This window comes from Rhea pennata, chromosome 2 (assembly GCF_028389875.1).
Source record: "Rhea pennata isolate bPtePen1 chromosome 2, bPtePen1.pri, whole genome shotgun sequence".
NCBI lineage: Eukaryota > Metazoa > Chordata > Aves > Rheiformes > Rheidae > Rhea > Rhea pennata.
Genome location: NC_084664.1, coordinates 33546557 through 33567101, shown reverse-complemented (window position 1 = coordinate 33567101; position 20545 = coordinate 33546557). Strand labels below are relative to the sequence as shown.

At 36.0% G+C, this 20545-nt stretch overlaps 1 protein-coding gene across 1 annotated transcript in view; it reads right to left on the bottom strand.

Annotated features, from left to right (window-relative positions):
• The window catches only part of HDAC9 (histone deacetylase 9), a 491690-nt gene that overhangs the window by 420332 nt on the left and 50813 nt on the right, over positions 1 to 20545 (bottom strand). The window contains exon 3 of the mRNA XM_062569209.1: positions 5852 to 5938. The gene's annotated coding sequence lies outside the window, so the exon portion shown is untranslated. The remainder of the gene's footprint in view (positions 1 to 5851; positions 5939 to 20545) is intronic.

Genomic DNA, 20545 nt, shown 5'->3' with positions numbered 1-20545 from the left:
CATCATTTTATATTTACTTATGTTAAATTGTATTTGCCACTATATTGCTCCACTAAACTCAAAAGGTTTTTCACAGCTGTTTTTCATTCTTACTAACCTAAACTGCTCAGTATTACTTGCAAAACTTTCCTATTTTACAGCTTATTCTCTTCTAAGGGGAATTACAAAATGCTGAAGAGCACAGGTCCCAGAAAAGATCCCTGAAAGATTCTTTTAGTGACCTTCAGTATCTACTACAAGTGACCATTACTTCTATTTATTTCCTAGCTTTTAAGCAGTTTTCTTTCCCATGAATCTCACCCATACCATGACTTTCTCTCACACACTAATTTAGCCTTAGTTTCATTAAAAGCTTTTAATGGCGTATTTCAGAAAAGCCTCCTAAAACACAAATAGACTATACTACCCACCTTCATCCGCATGATAGCTGAACCGTTTAAAAGTTTCCATTAAAGTCATGTCATCTTTTCCTGAGCGCATCCTATTTAGCCAGGTGTCCTCACTTCTGTTACTATAATCTCTGCTGCTTTATCCAGCACAGAGCGGAGGGGGGAGAGTCAGTTTCCTCACTGAGCTGAATCAGCCCAGTTCCACTGGCAGTCAACATTACTGTGCTTACTCATACCAACTGCAAACATAAAGTTTCACCTACAGCATTAGTTGGGCCAACACTAAACTGAAATATCTCAGCAGCTAATTCCATGCATTTGTATTATCAGTGAATGATGTCTACTACAATATTTGAACCATTCTTCAACTTAAATATCTATGTGTACTTCTGTTTTCCTGCAGCTCATTCCCAGCACGTTTGTTGTCAAGCTCTGCTAGGCATTTGTAATTTTGATGTACTGCCTGCACATCAGAAAAATTTTCCTTGAAAAAGCAACAGTTCAGGATCATTTGATCATTCAGGATCATCATTTGACCTACTATGAAAAGGAACTGTTCTGTGGATGAGAATCTTTATATAACTATCTGTATGAAATATGTGCTGTTCAATTCCTGTGTCACATATTATTGTCTGCTAAACCATAAAGAGCTGCAAGCCCAGAATATGTGGTATTACTTTGCATATACTTTTAAAGAAATACTTCAGAAAATTAATATTGTCTATTAACAGATGCAGTCTTTCTCACAATCCTGCATTCACAATGGAATAACCTAAGGACTTGTCAATTATAAACAATTTAACAGATACTGAAAAATACTAGTTTGAAATGCAAAGAAATATTAGTAGTTTTAATATCACGTTTTTTTGTTTTTGTAGATTTTGTTTTCCATCCACAAAAAACTAACTTCTCATATGTTAATATTCAGCCTGCCGTTATAAAAAAAATATTGATGCTGTTAGCTTGTGCAAACCTTGCATTTTTTGAGTAGAAAAACTATCAATGAAAAATAAAATGATAGTGAACCAAAATTCAGAATTTTGAGCTATTATTAGGAATATTTGAAAATTCTTTAAAATTAATACGTAATCTTACCCCTTCATGCATCCAAGAGATTTTCTAAGGTATTTACAAGAAGCATTTGCATTTCTTTTACCTCTAAATTGTTAACTTTTTCAGTAGCTTAGAAAAAAAATGAGCAGGAATTAAAAGATATGGAAACTCAAGTCCTATGAAGCCATTTCCAACAGAATTATTTTAATTTATTCAGGATAGAAATGCAAATAAATCTTTTGAACATATACCGAGCATAGAAGATTGCCATGAGACTTAAATATAATTATTATGACATGGAGTGTGTAGGGGGGGGAATTGAGAAAAGCATTAGCCTGACAGCTCAGAAAAAAGACATTCAAAGGATGTAGTTCATCAGATAAGCACTAACAGAGGTCACATTGCCTTTAAATCAAAGAGCAGCAACAATAATTTTCAAACTGATATCAGAAAATTCTGCAAAGTAATACTGTTCTTTCATCCAAAAGTTCAGTATGCAAAAATGTAAGGTAGTAAAAAATAATACTAATGATAGTATTTTTACTGTAAGAAAGATGACAGAAGCTAGTATGTCTTGCTGTTACTTAAGGTTGAGAAGGCCTTGAATCACGCACAAACGTCTTTTTTTTCCCTCTCTCTCTCTCTCCCCCTTTTCCATCTTTCTCCCACCTCCCAAAGCTTTTATATGTAAATACTGGGAACAGTTCTATAGGATGTATCAAGTACTTTACTTCTACCTGAGAGGAATGAATACATACCTACCCAAACATTTTAACCTTTATATATGCACAGGAGAGTTGAAGAGCATGCACTTATAATCAGGTATAGCACTAAAACTAATGCAGAATATACACACAGTGAATTTGTTCATGAAAACTATCACAGTTAATGAAATTATCTAGATATTCATCAAAATAAAACTACTGAAATTTTAAATATTTAGCATAAATATGAAAAAGACCAAGAAAGAGAGGACCCTTTTCTCTTCTATTTCTATCATAATCCCTAGATATATAGAAGTAACATAAAATAAAAAATAAAAGTAAAAATAATGTGCTCTTATGTCTTTAGGCATTTTGTTATTTAAAATATTTAACAATATTAAAAAGTATAGAGGAAATTATTATTACTTAAATAATTTATATTTCAAGTAGTCTCACATTAAAAAAATTGACTCCAAAATTGATTACTTTGGATATTAATTAAAGGCTACATGTCCACTCTAATTTTATTTAAAATGTTTTATTTATTTAACTTTATAGATCTTTTTTCTTCTTTTTTGATAATTTTAATTCACTGTGGCTGATTAACATTGCAAATGACATGGAAATCCTTCAAACTCTGCTGTAAGATAAACATTTGTTCAAATATAAAAAGAGACAGACTTAAATTTTTATAGAACATAGTACAACATGATAGCATCGCTTTAAACATTGTGAAGAAGGCTAGAAAAAAGCAACCAGATAACAATACACTTTAAAAGATTTACTGCGGAGATTTACCTTTTCTGGACATACTACCAAATAATATAAAAATCTCTCGTCTTTTCTAAGAACTAGGCTGAGACGAGCTCATTTCAACTTTATCTAGCTTCTGGCCATTAATCTTCAACAGATAATAATGGATCCTTTCCCTCACAAATACTGAGTAGGCCGGAGGGAATGCCAAATCCCACTTTTACCATCTTCTAAAGCCAAAATGGCTTTAAGAGTCACGTTTAAGATCGGGTGTGACACGACAATATTCTTTTTGAAAGGCCTAATACGGCAGTGCAGCATAAAAAGAACTTAAGAGAACGTGTTAAAATCGTATCACAACATTCACCTGCTTGTACCCTAGACTGGTCCAAACACGATGAAAGAAAGCAGGTCTGAATGGAACGAATATAAATACTGGTAGTGGCACCTGGGTACATTTGCAAGAAAAGACTAAAGCTGCAGTTCCAGCTTACTGCTCCACCAATGGTAGATCTGACTTCGGAGACTCACTTCTCCCTACCGTTCCCAGCAACCTGTTGCTCCCCAGGAACTACTCAACGCTCCCACTCCCTCAGTTGCGCTGGTTCAACCAGCACCAGAACAGCCAATAGAGCTGTGAAACGATCTTGGTTTTAGAAACAGTTCAACAGAAGTGTTAGCTTTAAAACACAAACAAACAGAAAAGCCCAACGTATTTCACATATCTAGTCTGTGGAAAAAAAAAAAAATGTAGTTTAACAGAGGACATCAACTTTCAACAGGGAATGACTTCAGGAATCTCTACCACATGTACTCCCCCAGGGCCTGGGGGTTCCTGTGATGTCTGTGCCTATTAAGGCATGCATACTACAGACAACCCAAGCAACTGGGAAGTGTAGCTGACATTCAAGAAGAGGGAGGTATACAAAGACTTTTGGCAAATTTCAAATTGTTCATTCCACTTCAAGAGACTGTGAAATTCAAGAGATTGCTCTGTGTTCAACTACAGGGGTGGGGGAAAAAAAGAAAAAAGGGGGGGGGGGGGAAAGGATATAACTGTTTCATGAACGTTGTGTTCCCAGCCTACCTCATAAATATAAATTTTCAAAGGAAACGCACGTCACTTGAAAGGAACTGGAAAATGCATAAATCATTTTCATTAAACACATTGGGGAGGACTATGCAATTCAAATAAGATTCTCTTTGGGAAATAGAAAATAAGTAGCCACACCTCTCACAGTCCAAATGACACAGCTCAGTGGGAAAACCCAGAAACCCTGTGCTGGCCATGCCTGGTAAAAGGGTGAACAAGGCTTGCTTCAGAGTATCGCCCTGGCCAGCAAGCCGATGTCCAAGGGAAGCGCAGCCGTGGCTCTACTTCCACTTGCCAGAACACAGATGGGCTCAGCAGCTCTTAACCATACTCACAGACTGCTTTATGTGGATTATAAATTACAAATAATCAGCTGAAGTGGCTTTGGACAGATTTTCAATCATACTACGTCATGGTTTGAGAATTTTTACTGATTTCAGTATGATGGTACTGTGGATTTCTGGAGACATGAATAAGAGCCAAATTTGGATCAATAACAATAAATGATTATGTTTACTGTAGCACAGTGATTTTAAAAGAGAAAACAACATGCACAACAGCATTTTTAGAACCTGTGTCTTAATAAAAAATTCTGAGGAATATAAAAATACAGGAAAACAATCCAGATTTATTTTTAAAGAAGAGTAGTTAAACCAGTTAAACTGAAGTAAGGATACTCGATCAGGATTAAGTTAATTCCATGCAGCTTAATTCACTTCCAAAACAAACTAGGATAAATTAAATTAAGGCTGCTGTAATTTTGAGTGCATGCTGAATAAGGATTTTATGCAATTTAACTAGTCTACTTCAACTCATAATTCTAGTTAATGTGGATTAATTTTCTTGAGTGTCCATATATAAACAAGCCCAAAGCTCTTGGAAACGATATCATGCAGAAAAACCTGTCTGGTTTTAACAACATACATTGAAATGTAGTAAGGCCGTCTTATAAAAAGTACTAGCCTTTACAATTCATTCTATTTTCTACTTAATATTTGTTTTAAAAAGGGGGCAATTTCATTTAAATTATTAGAATTTGGGATTATTTTTAGAATAAAGCATATTTTCACTTTCCTGGTATTATTATAAGTGGGGATAAAGCTATATTTTTAGTCTTGTATTAAAAGAAATCACAGGGATATTTCCAGTTAAGTCTATTAACAGCCAAAATATCCAGGCACTCGTGCATATTTTTAAATAGGAAATAAATTTAACATTTTCAAAAAACACAGATTTTTATCCTTAGAAAGAGCTAATGCACAGTGTGAAATCTATGGCTATTTTGCTACTTGCAATGTTTAACCCTCTTTTCTCATCTATGTAATGGCATAAACTATTCTCTTAAACATAACAAAGAAATACGGGGAATATAGTTCCATTTACAAATTCAAGTAGGTAGTAAAGTATGCTTTTTTACTATTATTCTCTGCCTTCAGGGAATGCCAAGATTGTGTTGCTTATAATATTTCTCATGCCTCACATACCCACCTAGAAAAAAACATGGATGAACAGAGTTCTGTTCTAAATCTGGAGGCCTACAGATGTGACCTACCCACTGGCATGACCATGGCTCAGCCCCCTCAGCTTCAGCTTCGTTTTCTCTGTTGAAGCTATGCCTGAAAAACAGCCATTTAAACACTAAGAAAGTTGAGGCTGCCTCAAGGCAGCCTGCAACAAGGAGGTATCAAAATACCTGAAGATATCAAGCACTTCTCAGTAAGCAAACCCATAATCTCTGAAACTTGGTAGTGAGTTCATTTAATTCAATTAACTTAATAGTCTACACAAAAGAAATCTTATGGTGCACATGCACACACTGCAAAAAGTTGCGCAAAGCCATCAAACAACGGCAACGCTACCTCCTAGTAGCCTGTCCTCAGTTGCTCCTCAGCATTGCCTTCTAAAAATTTCCTCTCCTGAAGGTCTGTCTGCCTGTTGAGCTGCTCCTGCAAAAGTTTCCAAAGGCACTTCAGTCAAAATGTACCAGATTAGCAAAGGCCTCATATTTAAATTATCAATAGTAATCTGATTGCTGTAATGGATTACCAGGTGTATTCAGACAAGACAGTCAATGTATTCCTATGCTCAGAGATCTCTAGCAGAGAGAAACTAGCACGCAGCTGAAGACTGATTACAGAAAGCACAGTTCTCTGCCAAAATCACTTCAGTCTGCACCTAACATGATCAGCTTTAGACCTAAATTTAAACAAAAGTGATTAAGAACCAATTTGACCTAGAATTATTTTTAAACTATAATGAAATTAAGTTGTTTCAGCAAGAACATATGTGAAAAAACACTGGAATGAGTAACTTCTTTGTTGTAACATCTTTTACACAAAATATTTAGATATTTTACATGGCATTCAAAAAGAAAGTTACCTGAATTTTGAAAGGTTAAGGTTCAACTGCCAAATCTAAACCATATCACAATCCTCCCTTGTTACTCTTCCTTCCTTTAAAATTAACCAGCTCCTGCATCACAATGATTTACTGTGAATCTCTTTACTGGTGTGCAGCGTGCTTCCTCTTCTGTAGGACTGTGCAGAACAGCACAATCAGGGTAAAGGCAGATTTCTGCCTGATATTAATCTTCTCATTAGGTGAATGGGAAAGAGAGATAAGCAGTAGATATGCAATCCATTATTTCACTCCTCTGCCAGATTCTTAATAAAGGAAATGCTGATATCCCAACGTAAGAGCTCAAGGGATCTCATTTCCCCTTCCTCTCTTGCCCTCCTATTTAGGAGTGGGCCATAATTATCCTATAGTAAATACACTGGGAACCATTTTTAGGTCACTGACAAAATATTTAAATGAAAAAGCCTGGAGCAATCAAATCATCAGAGAGCTTTTCCTACAGCTGGGATGATCTAAATCCAGACACTCATCAGTTTAAGACTGCATGTCATGTATACAGCTACTTAAAAATTCATCTGCACAGCTTTATCACTTCTCCTGTCAAAAACTAATAAATTCACATAATTTGATTTCTACCTAAAACATCTTAGAACCTGACTACAAGTGTTACTATTTTAAGATCCACTTGTAAATTGAACTTGCAATCATGTTCAGGCAAGGACAGATTTGCAAGTTCTTAAATCACTAGTTGTTTCAGCCAATGATCAAACAGGCCAAATAAGTGCATTAAAAAAAAAAAAAAAAAGTAAATTAATACATTTTCAAAGCACTTTTGAAAGCTATTTTCATACTGAAATGCTTCCATAAAGCTTGTAACCTAAAATTGTGCTTGTCATCAATTTGTATAAAAAATTTACAGGCCACAAAAAGACTGATTAATTGACTTCCAGCAGTTCAAATACATAATGACTCACCGGCACGGCAAGTGCAAAAGAATTAAATGTCAGAATGCCACATTACAAAATTCAGACAGCTTTGCATTGTAGACACATTTAAGTATAAGCCTTTAAAATCATAACAAAACAAATCGTACCCAACCATCACTTAGCTCAGTTCTGGGCCTGATGCTAACTTTAGATATAAGTTGGAATTTCTGCATGATTTCCCACAGGAGGCCTCAGTTTGTGAAATGATGACAACATGTGTGGAAGATATTGAAGTTGAGGATTTGGGGGCAATGGATGAAGCAGGAAAAGAAGTTCTTGCTGTATATAAAGAAAGCTTTACAGAGCTTGAATGAAATCTCATTAAAAGGTATTTCATTGAGAAAACATAATTATTCATTTAATTAAAATAAAGACAAGACAAAAAAAGGGATAATATAAAGAAATCAAGACCCTAACTAAATCCAGTTATAAAAAGTATAAGAAACTGATGGAAGAAGGATATGGAGATATATAATCATGAATTATGACTGTTTATTCCAGCTATATGTAATTTGTATCAGCTGCCTGTGGAGTAAGCACCTTAATTAGTGCTTGTTTTCAAAGATTTTTGTTTAATTCAAGATCCATTTCTGGATCTTCTGCACAACTGTGGTCATCTGACAGCATGGCTTACAAATACGATCACTGCCCTTCAGTTTTGTACAGCTCAGCTTTTGTTAGGCTAAGTTCTAAGAGACTTCATTTCTTGAAATACATTCCTTCTCCGAGTATTTGATATAATCATCATATTGAGACTAGTTAGATAAGTACTATATTGAAATGTGATTTATAAGCACATTGCTCAAGATGCCTAGAAACTGTCCATTTCATCTTAGATTTTTCTCAGCAGGAGATTAGTACACCTTACAAATAGGGAATTAGGATGATACTCTGGGCTAAGAAAGTCCCACTAAGGACCTTCATTCAGAGCAGAATTCCCATCTTGGATTGCTCCAGATCTAATAAAGTAGACTTGAGCTTTAGCTTCTCTCATCTTGGACTAGTAACTTAAAACTCCTAAATCCAGGCTGAAGGCAGGTCCCTAAGAACAGGCGAGTGACTTGTGGAACGTGGAAAGCCCTGGAAGAGGTCTGGACTTCAATATTATTAGCTAAGCAAAAATGCTGCAAAGATCCCTGCCTGAAATAACATGGGCTTTTGTTTTGATGTACACTTGCCAGGCTATCTTTATGACACATTTCTCATATTTTGCATGGTTCTTAACTCCTGCAAACTACCTCCAGAAAAAAGCCCATTGATCATCATGCCATTGATTTCATTTAAAACACTCTTTCATGGATTTCAGTGGGACTCGTCACAGAACAAAAGCACTGTGGTATAAAAAATGCACGGTCATTATCTAATTCCTACCAAATACAGCTCTGAGCAGTTATTGGGCATGCCTTTGAATTCAGCATTATGTAATCTTCTTTTTGGCTTAACTATGTGGAGAAATATTAAAATAAATTAACATTTTACTAGTTCTCTAATTGGAAGTGTCTGTTCTAAACAAGTATGTTTATCAAACAGTTTGACTAGGAAAATACATCACTGTAGCTGCAGTTACCCAAATTATATGCTGTCTAAAGCAAAAAGGGCAAAAGCCATCTGGCTCATATAACTTACATTTTCTAGACAGCTTGCAGCTGGTTCTGATTAAGCTGCATCTCAGTACTCTCAGAGATCTATTTTTATCTCTGCAAGTTTATTTTTAGGGCTCACACATCCAAGGCACATGGTGTTTACATTAATAAATGAACAACCGCCTACAGTTAAGAAAAGCTTTGTGCAATTCTTGTGGCACAGTCACTGCATAACATAGATGGATGGTTGCATAAAATATCATATGTAATAATTAAAAAGGACTTGTCCACTTTCTGGCTTTTTACGGAACTGAAGAAAGTGTCTCTGGAGAACCTGAATGCCAGGGAGGAGGACAAGTTGCTAGACAACGGACTGATTTCCTTGAGTAATGAAAGTGGTTTGGGGGACTGTCCTAGCAGCAGAGTTCATACGTCCTGTCCCATCCTTCCTCAGAAAGTCTCTTTTTCTATACGGAATCTACAGATTGCCCAGACAGCTTGACCTTGTACGTTATACAGCCACATATATAAGGTAGCATAAATACTGTCTCCGTCACCTAAGCACGTTAACATAAGCAGAAAAACAATGTGTAGTTCAGAATGACTGACAGGTTCTCTTAAAACCCTGGAACTGTAAAAACAGAGGATGTTGGAAGTTTAGGAAGTATTAGCAGACCTATTTGCAGAAATTTATGTACATGCATGGTTTACACATGGTTTTTGACTTTAAAATGGCAGGTCCCTCCTCTACCATCAAACCTTCTCTTTCACAAGAATATTAAATCCCCACACCAGAAAAAGATTCAAATTAGAACATTCTTTTTCAGTTCTATGTTTTTTCATTCCATGGTACAGACTTAAACAACAACATACATCTGGAAAAACAAACAAAAAAAAATACCACTAACTAACTACATTAAACACAGCTAACATTAAAGCTAAACCACACAGCAATTTTAAAATACCAATTCCATTTTGCATAGACTATAGCGCATAGTACACGTACAGAGCACATGTAAGTGATAGTACACTTACGCCTCTGATCCCTAACTCTTCCAAAGAAAAGCAGGCAGCTGCATCAGCCAGCATGGGTTGGCAGAGGGAGCTACTAGTGGTTTTAGAGAGGGCGTGCTCCCAGAGTTAGGTTTTGGATAGTTATCTCTCTCTGCTTCTACTCTTTGTGACAGAGCTGAACAGACAAGCTAAAGCACTCAGTGGTTATTTCAGGATTTTCCTGTTTTAGCTCCACAAAAGCTTGTCCAGGGTAACTGCTGAACTATTTTGAGACAGGAAAAAGGAGATTTACCTAGGATCTAAGGCAGCTTTTGAGCAATATAATAGTGCTGTCTGTATCCACAGCAATTTTTGAAAGCTAAATTGGGGATATTTAAGAGAGCTGTATTCACTTGACCTCACTACAGGTGTACTCCAAGGTTAGAGGAACAACTACAGGCACCTTAGGGGAAGCTGTGAAAAATATTTGATGTTTTTTCTCTTTATGCAACTTAAAGTGTGCATATTGTGAGCTGGCCTTTATTGCAGGGTAAAATGAAATTCTTTCTCTAGTGCAATCAATAGGAGCTCTGCTATGGACTTCAGTTGGGTCAGTGTGTCACCCTAAGACTACAGTACTCTCTCAAAATACAGATTAGCTGGCTAGCTCCCCCTCCCCCTGAATTTTTTATAGCAGGGGTTCTGCTATGCTTCTTCCCACTAAATAGCTTCTCTGGAAGTATAGTACTGGTGTCATAATTCAGACTGAACTCCCTCTATTCTTCATAAGGGGATCTGGTTAAATCAAGACAGAGCACGAGCCGTATGTTCTAAGCAGACAAAGGATTGCTAATGTTCCAGAGTTTGGGCACTGCCTGCTTCCCGCAATGTTTCACTTTTTTGCCTCTCCCTGATTAGCAAGCGAACACAGAGCATACACAGTTAAGTAGCAGATCTCCATACTTAGAGAAATCCTTATTCTCTACCTCTCTCCAGAACAATAATCCTTAAATCTTCCACTCACACAAAATCATTCTCCATGACAGTGTAGGAAGAACCAAGAATACAGATAATATAAAACATCCATAAATTGATGATAAGGACTTTCAACTTTGAAAAAATGTGGGAACATATTTCTGGAGAGGACAGATACGCCTTTAACAGCAGTAGGTAGAGAGAAGCCAGATGATTACTTATTCCGTGGCAATGTCATACAGTCAACTGTTGAGTAGAGTAGGACCAGGTTAATCCACAATCCAGACAGCTGAGAGTACATCTGCATATCTACAAATGAAAGTTTATTAAGCAGTGAGAGATTAATACAAAATAATCACTTGCACAGTTTTATTTCTGGGCATTTCTACTGTACAAAAGATTTTTCCCTTTCAATTTTTACCTTCTACATACACTTTCTGAATAATAACAACTCAAGTACCAAGGTCAGACAAAGCCCAGATCTGGAGTGATACTATCAAGAAATTAAATTTCTTAGTATAAGCAACTCTTCAGATAACCTTATACATGGTAACTTCCGGAATGACAAAAGTTGTCTCAAATGAACCAGTTATGAACAATGCTTGTGTGGCTTAAAGAAAAACTGAATGACTGCACAAAAGAATATATAAAATTTCCAGATAAAAGTAAGTTGGGGGAGTTGCAAGGACTTTAAAAAAAGAGGATTAGAATTCTAAGTGATTTTAATAAACCGGAGAAAAAACCTGAAATATATAAGATGAAAAGATGCAAAGGCAAATGTAAAGTAATACGTTTTGAGAAGAAAGCAAAAAACTATAAACAAAAAGCAGAAAAATAAAACAATGAGTAAAAGCTGAGTAACAATAACCCTCATCCCCATTCTGCAGTAAATTGCCCTAAAAATTGCAGAAATCAACAGTTGAAAGCTGTTCAAAACCAGACATTTCTCTTTCCAGAATAACACTACGAGTGTTTTGGAGACTAGCGTAAGAGTATATTGGAGAAGTTCAGGAGATGTTAGGTAAATATCGCATTCTACTCAGTACCATCACCTGGGAAATAATATACGGTTTTAGGTGGCAAGCTAAGAATATAAAGGAGAAAACTGCAAATAGTATGAATTTTTAAAGTATCATTTATGAGAAAAAGTTAAAGGATTTGTACAACCTAGTAAAGAGCACACTGAAAAAAAACACAAGTATCATCATAGTAAAAACATGTTGAACAAGGTGGGGTGGAGGGAAGGATGGTAGTGATTTAGGATAGGAATTCAGAAATATTTCTAACTAAAATGGCTAGAATGGCCTGATACTTTGTTTTGTCAGAAACTGCCAGTGTGTGAAGCCCAAAACTTCAACTCAAAACATACCATGTTGTGGCAGCCATCAGGTCACCTTTCTTTCTGCCACAATTCCCAGCCAAGAGCCAAAACCTACAGGAACCCTAACTCTGGAACAGACCTCAGAGCAGGCATCACCAGGGCCACACAACACAGCCCCAAAGACCACAGTCTCACCAAAATTAGGCATTTCCCCCTAGACCTCTGACAGCTGTTCAGCTACTACATTTCTGTCAGGCTGTGTCAAAACTTGATTTCAGTAAGAATATGCACAATCTAGGGTATTATAGGACTTTCAAAATCCTCTTCCTCTGACAAGTGTGAGCAACAGTCCCCAATGAGATCTTTCATGCTGGCCTATTTCAGACCAAGTCAAATTTTAAACAAAATTCTCAGAGACTACAAATCTTGCATTTCTAAAAAGCAATACTATACATAAAAGTAGTAGAAATATAAATAGAAGAAATAAAAATCTTGCATTTCTAAGGATAATCACACATTGAAACTGGTCATAAAGCAGGATTATGTAATCCATTTTACTGTCAGTTTTTAAGATAGGTGCTTGTCTAATCACTTCAAGGAGATCAAATGTTTTTAAACGATGCCCTGAAGCAAGTTCAAACCGTGAGTTCCACTGGTTCTCCAGGACTTGGATTCATCCCACAGGACGTACAGCATGCAACATCATCTTAAATAAGGGCTGACCCCCAAAACTAAAATCGTATCTTGAAGTCCCCCTGACCTTCATTTGCTAAATGCTACAAAGCAGTAATTAATTCAATTTCTACTTAAGAGATGCTATATGCTATAACATTTCAGGCTTTTTAATTAAGTTTGAAATCAACACTAGCTTCAAAATTAAGGTGCTACAAAATAGTCCTGCTTTTTGTGAGTTACCTAATCTGCAAATTACCTGTTGTAAGTGTTATAATTATCACTGTAGAAACACCTATTCTGCAGAAACACATCTGGGCTGCTGGAGACAAAATGAGGAGGTGGTGTGTGGTTGGAAAAAAAAATTAAAAGTTGGCAATGCCTTTTTGGGGGTATTCAACATAGTCAACATTTATATAGCTAATCTAATGAAAGATCATTAGATCATTACAAAATATATAGATATTATAAATTCACATGTGAAAATAAGATTTGCATGATCTTTCAAGAAAGCATGTTTCACTTTAATTGCTTTGTGTGGCATAAATATAGAAGAAGCCTGATGGACAGATACTGAAATACCACTTTAAAAGTGGTACGACAAATGTTGTGAATTTTCTGGTCTTTTGTTTTAGCTACGAATAGAGCTGAAGAATGAAAATTTCCACTGAGCCTCCAAATTCTACCTGGACAGAACTAGGAAATCTTAACAGTTGGAAGTCAGGAATAAGCAGTAGAAGTGAATATGCATTAAGTTCTTAGTATTTCTCTCCAGGTTAGAGAGGCCTAAGTAATCTTAGTGCTCTGGAGACTGATCATGTTTCCTCTCAAAGATTACTCACAAGCTTTTTTTACAAATGTAGTATGAGTTAAACACTTGTTTCTCTTCTGTATTCTTTTGCACCTTGCCAATACCATTGTTTGTGTGGCCATGTAGTAAGCCACACTAAGGAACCAACGCAAGCTAAAAATAACTCATTTTTTTCTTGGGATCAGTTGAGCGTGGCTCAGTTCCCAAATCTGGCCACACATAGAAATATACCTGGTATAGCTGAGGAATCAATGTGAAGAGTGGCAACAACTGGCAGGCAGTCACAAGAGCTGCTTATTTGGGCACCGTCATTGAAAAAAGTCACTTCTCAAACTGCAGCCTCACCTTCATGGCTTTCAAAAGTGTGTAGTTCCTCTGGTCAAAGTGTTGTGTCAGCAGGCTTCTCTCCTACATTAGAGGCAGCTGCATCCCCTCTTCTCCCTCTCCCTCCCCACATTAAGAGAGACACACAACCATTAATCTCAACACTGAATTAATTATTAAGTGTTTGAAAAGAATCAGCTATCTGATGGGTAAAACCACCCAGGAATAAAATACCTTTGCAACCTTGCAGGAGATCATAAGCATCTTCCACATTGTTGTTCTCTCATGTAAAAAGAACACTGCTAACTGCAGAGAGGGTTTTTTTCTTGATTATCTAGACACTGAAAAAGCAGCTCCCCAAATGCAGATGTGAAGATTGACTGTGATAGTAATTTCTGCATTTCCGTAATTTCTGAAAACAACTGACCTGTCAAATGGAATACTGCAGTGAAGGACCTGAAGAGATCGAACTTTAACCTGTATGTTCTTTAACTAGGCCTTAAAAAAGAACATAACACTTCACCACCCAAAAATCCAGCATGCAAGTCTTCACTAAAGCAAACAATGTTTGTATAAGACAGAACTGGACTAGCAGGTATGCTAAAACTAACCAAACAAAACTTAGATGCTGGAAAAATAAAGTATCAAGAGTAAATGCAGACATTGTACTTACCAAAATGTGTCCAGGTACAGCTGTGCAAAGGGAGTCTGGAACACGTCTCATGGTGGCCAACATTCAGAAGCCTAGAATTCCCTTAGCTTCACAACAAACCCATATCTGTACTGAGCCACAAGAACCGAAAGACACAAAACAAAGTAACTAATTCAGAAAAGTAGCACAAAATCCATGGATTCCAGAGTGCTGTATCTGATATTTCTTCTGGACCTTTGGATAACAAAGAACTGCAAAACCACAAAGAGATGAAAATAGTACAAGCTGGAAGTCAGCAAAAGCTTTAAAGGAAAAAAAAATTCTTATTTTTCCTCTCAAGATAGTTTTAAAGGAAAAATGTAAGGCATTTGTATTTTCTTAGAGGTGCCAAAGGTACAGCACAACTTGGATATTCACTTCATTATTACTGAACATTATGATTGTTTTTACAAAACATAATAGATATCAATGCCTATGATTTTGGCATATACATACATAGGAAAAAATATATTACCAAGAATCAGATGGAACATTTCTCAATTTAGAAAGAAAAAAGGAAAAAACTGCAAGATGTGGTACCCAGTACATACCAAAATTAGTTAAAAATACCATCATTCCCACCTAAAAAAATAAAATAAATCCCAAACTAAACAAAAGATGGCCCAGCCACACATTTAGAGCAACACATTTATATTCCTTCCTGTACCTGTATGAGTAGTTCCCCCCTCTACTTGTAGATAGAAGTATCACTGCAATCTTACAGCAGAGTCTCTATCAGCCTATTGCTTTCTATTTTGTCATTAGTCTTCCAGTGAACTCCAAAGTTTCTGGAAAGCCTTCAACTCATCTTCCCGAGCAGTCATGCAATAGTTTTAGCTAGCCTTTACTGGAAAATGCTCACTGGTAGACTTCAGCTTAAGCCCTTCAAATGAGAAGAGACACTGGGTCAAATATAGTACAACAAAAGAAAGTGTGGAAGTGTTACAGCTCTGAGGATATCTTCCAAGCCTCCTGCATGTGTTTCAGTGCTAGTCTCACTGTCTGACAGAGCAGCAGGCTCCAGTGATGAACCTGCTTGGCCCCTAGCCTTGGCCCCAACTGGTTTCCCCTCCATGAATTTGTGAAATAGGACTGATTCTCCACACAGATGTATTAGGACTACTTACACCTGAGACAGTTATATATGACAGTCCTGATGAATAGGAGGAAGTTCAGAGATGGTAGTGACCAAAAAATCAATGCCTTAGGCTACGCAGAATTGGATTTCAGCATAATATATGAAACCTGCTGAAACTGAAAGATGTGTTGGGGTCATTTTGTTGTACTGAATAGTTTCAGATCCTGACCCAAGGGGGGATTTAACAAAGATGAAAACAAAAAATTCAAACTCATACACCTAAGAAAAGCTTTATAGTTTAGATTAAAGATGTTGCATCAAGTGAAGCTAACTTTTTCTAAAGCAGAAGATGTTCCTGATTCTCTGTGACAGTTTTCTGCTACCACAGTACAATTTAGAATTGCAGGCAGCAAAGAAGTAGAAGCAGATACCGTTAAATATTTCTCCTGGGAGAATGGGAAACAGCGGCTTTCCGAATTTACCTGGAGTGACAGTAACCCTCTCATTCAGTAAAAACACATGAATATTTTGTCATATACTTAACCACAATCAAAACAACTTCTAAAGGCCTGGCAAGATCTATAGACTATAAAAACAAGCCTTGTAAAGAATGAAGGCCCCACATTGCTATCCAAAGTCTTTCAACAGCTAGTTACCAACACTGTTGAAAAATGGAGTCCTAATCTAATTTGAATTTGTCTAGCTCTATTTTCCAGCCACTAGATCTCATTGAACCTTCTTCGGTTAGATTAAACAAATGTCTTATGTACCAGAAATCTTTTTTATGTAGACAGGCATATAACAAAAATCACAAATGTCTCGTAACTTTCTCTTCAAAAAAGAAAACAGATTGTTCCTTATTTCAATAAGATAGTTTCCAGATCCCATTTTATTTCTGCTTCCCCAAACACCTGATCTGGCCACCAAAGCTTATTCTCATCACTCCACTCTGACGTTATAACGAAGCCCATGTGTTTTGTCAGCTACCACAGTGAACTAGCTTCACTTCTTGTGATGCAGGCTGTTTATCGTGACTTGCAGGTCGTAATAAAGCACTCCAGTGTACTGACAGACACTGAAAACCCAATAGTGAAGGGCTATCAGGATGGTCAGGGGCCTCCAGCATGTAACCTATGAGGAGAAGCTGAGGAAACAGAGACTGATGAGTCCAGTGAAAAGAAGGCAAAGGCAAAAGTCTAAGAGCAGCCTGAATTACTTGCACAGGAGTTATAAAGACCATGAGCCAGGCTTTTCTCAGTACTGTTAGATGGTAGTAAAAGAACTCAACGGCCACGAAAGCTGACTTGGAGTCCAGGCTTTTTACCAGGAGGGCACTGCAGCACTGCAGGAAGATGCCCGCAGAAGCTCTGCAATCTCCAGCCCTCCAGGTTTTCAAAATTCAGCTAAACAAAGCCAGCACAGTAGCTCTACTGTTGGCGATAGTCCTACCTGACCTCTAGAGGTCCATTCTAATCAGTATTTCCATAATTCTCCTCTCCTAAGTGCTGCAGTCTTTGTTTCTTTTAGTTAGTTAAAATGCATATTTTTCAAAAGAATCTACTTTAGCAAGTGGGATTGTATAAATATATATCCAAATTCATTCCAGTAGAATGGATGTTAGCTCTACTAGAATTAATATTTCCTCTAGATAATTGATAAAAATACTGAAAAATAACTAAGAATAAATTCCTGCAGAAATCTACTAGGAAAATCTTTTGGGGATAACAATTTTCCCCAATTACAATCTTTTGAGATCTGTTAGCTAGTTTTTATTTCATTTAACGCTGTAATGATTTTGGATAGTGTTATTTTTAAACAGATTGTCATGCACCACAGAAGGCTAATTATATTCCTCAACAATTATCTTTATCAAACTAGCTTTCTATCATCGAAAACATTAACCATTTGTTTTAAAACTTTTTTTTCTTGGAACCATATTGACTGACATGAATTATAATGCTGTATTTTCCTTCTCTATAGAATGCAATGTTCTGATTTTTCTTTCCTAAGGTCATTCAATATATGAGTGTATATTTATCCACTTAAAGCATCTGTATGACATTTGCTATATTTTACAGTGTTCCAAAATATATTTTAGAACATTTAAAAAATCTGCTTATCCAGTTACTGTAATAGTCTTGCATGAGAATTAACTATTTCCATACATTCAGCATTAACAGATGATGGTTAGTATTTGAATACTGGAGAAGTTACAACCTATTTTCTTTATTTTCTTTTCTGAGATACAAAAATATAATCTTATTTAATTCTGTCTTTAAAAGAGAAATATTTATTGCCTCTTCCACAGTTTAACTTCTAATGTCATCACAGGACCGATTCTACTGAAAAGATATAATAGCTTTCTTTTCAGTGCTATTCATTTAGGATGATTCCTAATAATAAACTGCTATTTCTAGTGTATTAAGTGTCTAACAGAACACTGATATTAAGGTACATACTTTAAGTGAGAAAAAGTTTGCACCTCTAATCAAAATAAAAAAGCCATTCTGAAGAATCTTCACATTAAATTAGAATGAGTTTCATAAACCAGATTGAAGTAAAAATCTTTCAAAGTTTATCCCAGAGAGATTATTTAACTGTTAAAAGCAAAGCAAGATCTCAAAAAGCAAGATCTGTGCTTTGGCTAAACAGACTAACAAAACCATTTCCTTGAAAGACAAAGTTCGAGATAAAACATCTTTTGGCCATTATTAACAAATGTTTCATGAAAAGGAAAGAGCAATACAATTGTAATTTCCAGATACAGTATCTGTTTGAAGAGATAGGATTTTGTCATGTATGCACACATCAAAATTTACATCCATATATCATTTTAAAGTGCCACAGTTAAATAGTTAAATCAAAAAGCACTCCCAAGTCTTATTCTTCTGAGTTAATCTGAATGTGCAGAAAGCATTAACTAATCCTGCAATGCACTTGTTGCTATGTATTTACTTAAAAGTTGAAGAGCAAGCGCACACAGTGGTAGGCATCTATGAATATGTAGAATTGTAAATGCACGACAGCAGGATTGTGAGACTTTCATGCTTTGATTATCAATTTTAATCATAAATGGTGTAAATTCCTTCTAAGAGAAAAACAAATGAAGTAGGTCAATGTATTTATGAACTTTAGCAACTAGCAATTGAATGAGAAGATACTTTCTTGCCCAATGCACACAGAGTATTTTATTAATTATTTAGTTGTTTGTACATTCAATTCCCAGTGGCTGAACACATTCTGGATCCAAATTCTGCATTCATGTTTATGTACTATTGGGATTTTATGTGGAAACATATAAGCGAAGACTTGAGGCTAAAACCATTATAAGCAAAATATACACAGGTAGAATTAAAGTCTATAAACAGTAACCTCTTTTAGACTTCATAAAGTTGTAAGTCACGTTATATATCATACTGAGGCTGTTTTGGATCTCTGTAAGGAGATTCAAAAAGTCAAAGCATCTGAGCTATACATCCAAATTGTGTTTTGCACTGAAAGGCAAAAAAAGCAGGGGTTGAGAATGCGGTGGGAATACTTCTTTTATGTATTTCAAAAAGCTTGAGTTTATAGATTATTTTTTTTCTATATATTAAAGAGCTGCAGTAGTCTGTCACACATACATTGTGATATAATGCAATTCATATCTATTAATCCTGAAAGTCAGATGGCCAGATTAAAATCTGGCGTAAATCACTGTAACTTCACTAAGCTCAATAAGTGGGTGAAGTTTGACTGAGTGAATTTAATTAATAAATGAATTTAATACTACCTTTATTTAAATGGATCATTTTTGTTCCAATCAAAAGGAAAAGTCATCTCAAGGAACAGATGCATTTGGCTCTTTCTGTTTGCAGTCAAAGCCTAGGAAAGCATTCAGGCACTCAGTTTCATCAGTTTCAATGGAACTTAAATATCTGCTGAAACAACTATATCTATTTCAGTATGAAGAAGAGATTTTAGTCTTCTGGACTTTCATCTCCTACTTCACTTGGGCTAAAAATTCTATTAAAACTTTTTACAAAACGACTAACAAACTATATTTAAAACATACACAAATACACATACAGATCATTCATCAAAATACTTATCTGTTCATGGCCTCTATTGCTGGTTCACAGATGGTTACTGGACTCTTAAATAACCGTTCTCTGCATTTTTATACTAAACCAGCAGAAGAAATATAAATTAATTTGGAGTATATTCTATATTTAATAATTGGGAATAAGAAGAAAGACAGTCATGAAAAAGTACAGCAAAGTAGAACAAAAAACGGACAGTTAGCTTTGCAGAGAGGTAGAGCAAGCTATTCCTCAAGAGAAACAAGCAAATGCCTATTAAAGAAATTCAGAACTGAAATGACAGAAAAGTGACGCAAAAGTACGAACGGGCAGAATTCAGCACAAGGCTCCTCTATTCCCACACACTTCACTAAGAAAAGAAAAATCACTTTCTCATTGACTACAGCAACAAGCAGCTCTTACAAGGTACCAAAAGCTTGAAAAATAAGCACTGGTATTGAAGAATAGCAAAGTGTGAACAGGGATTTCAAACAATAAAAGTGGAAATTCAAAGAAGTCCAGCAAAGGATTTCTAAGTCTAAGATTTCTACATCAATAAAAGGCACTGAAAAACCCTTGTCAAAACACAACATGAAACATTTTTTTTCCTTCCCTCTCCAAAAATCTCCTGAAATCAAACTGCATTAAAGTCTAGACAGAGAATTATGGGACCCAGTCATAAAAGAAATTGTTCATTTCA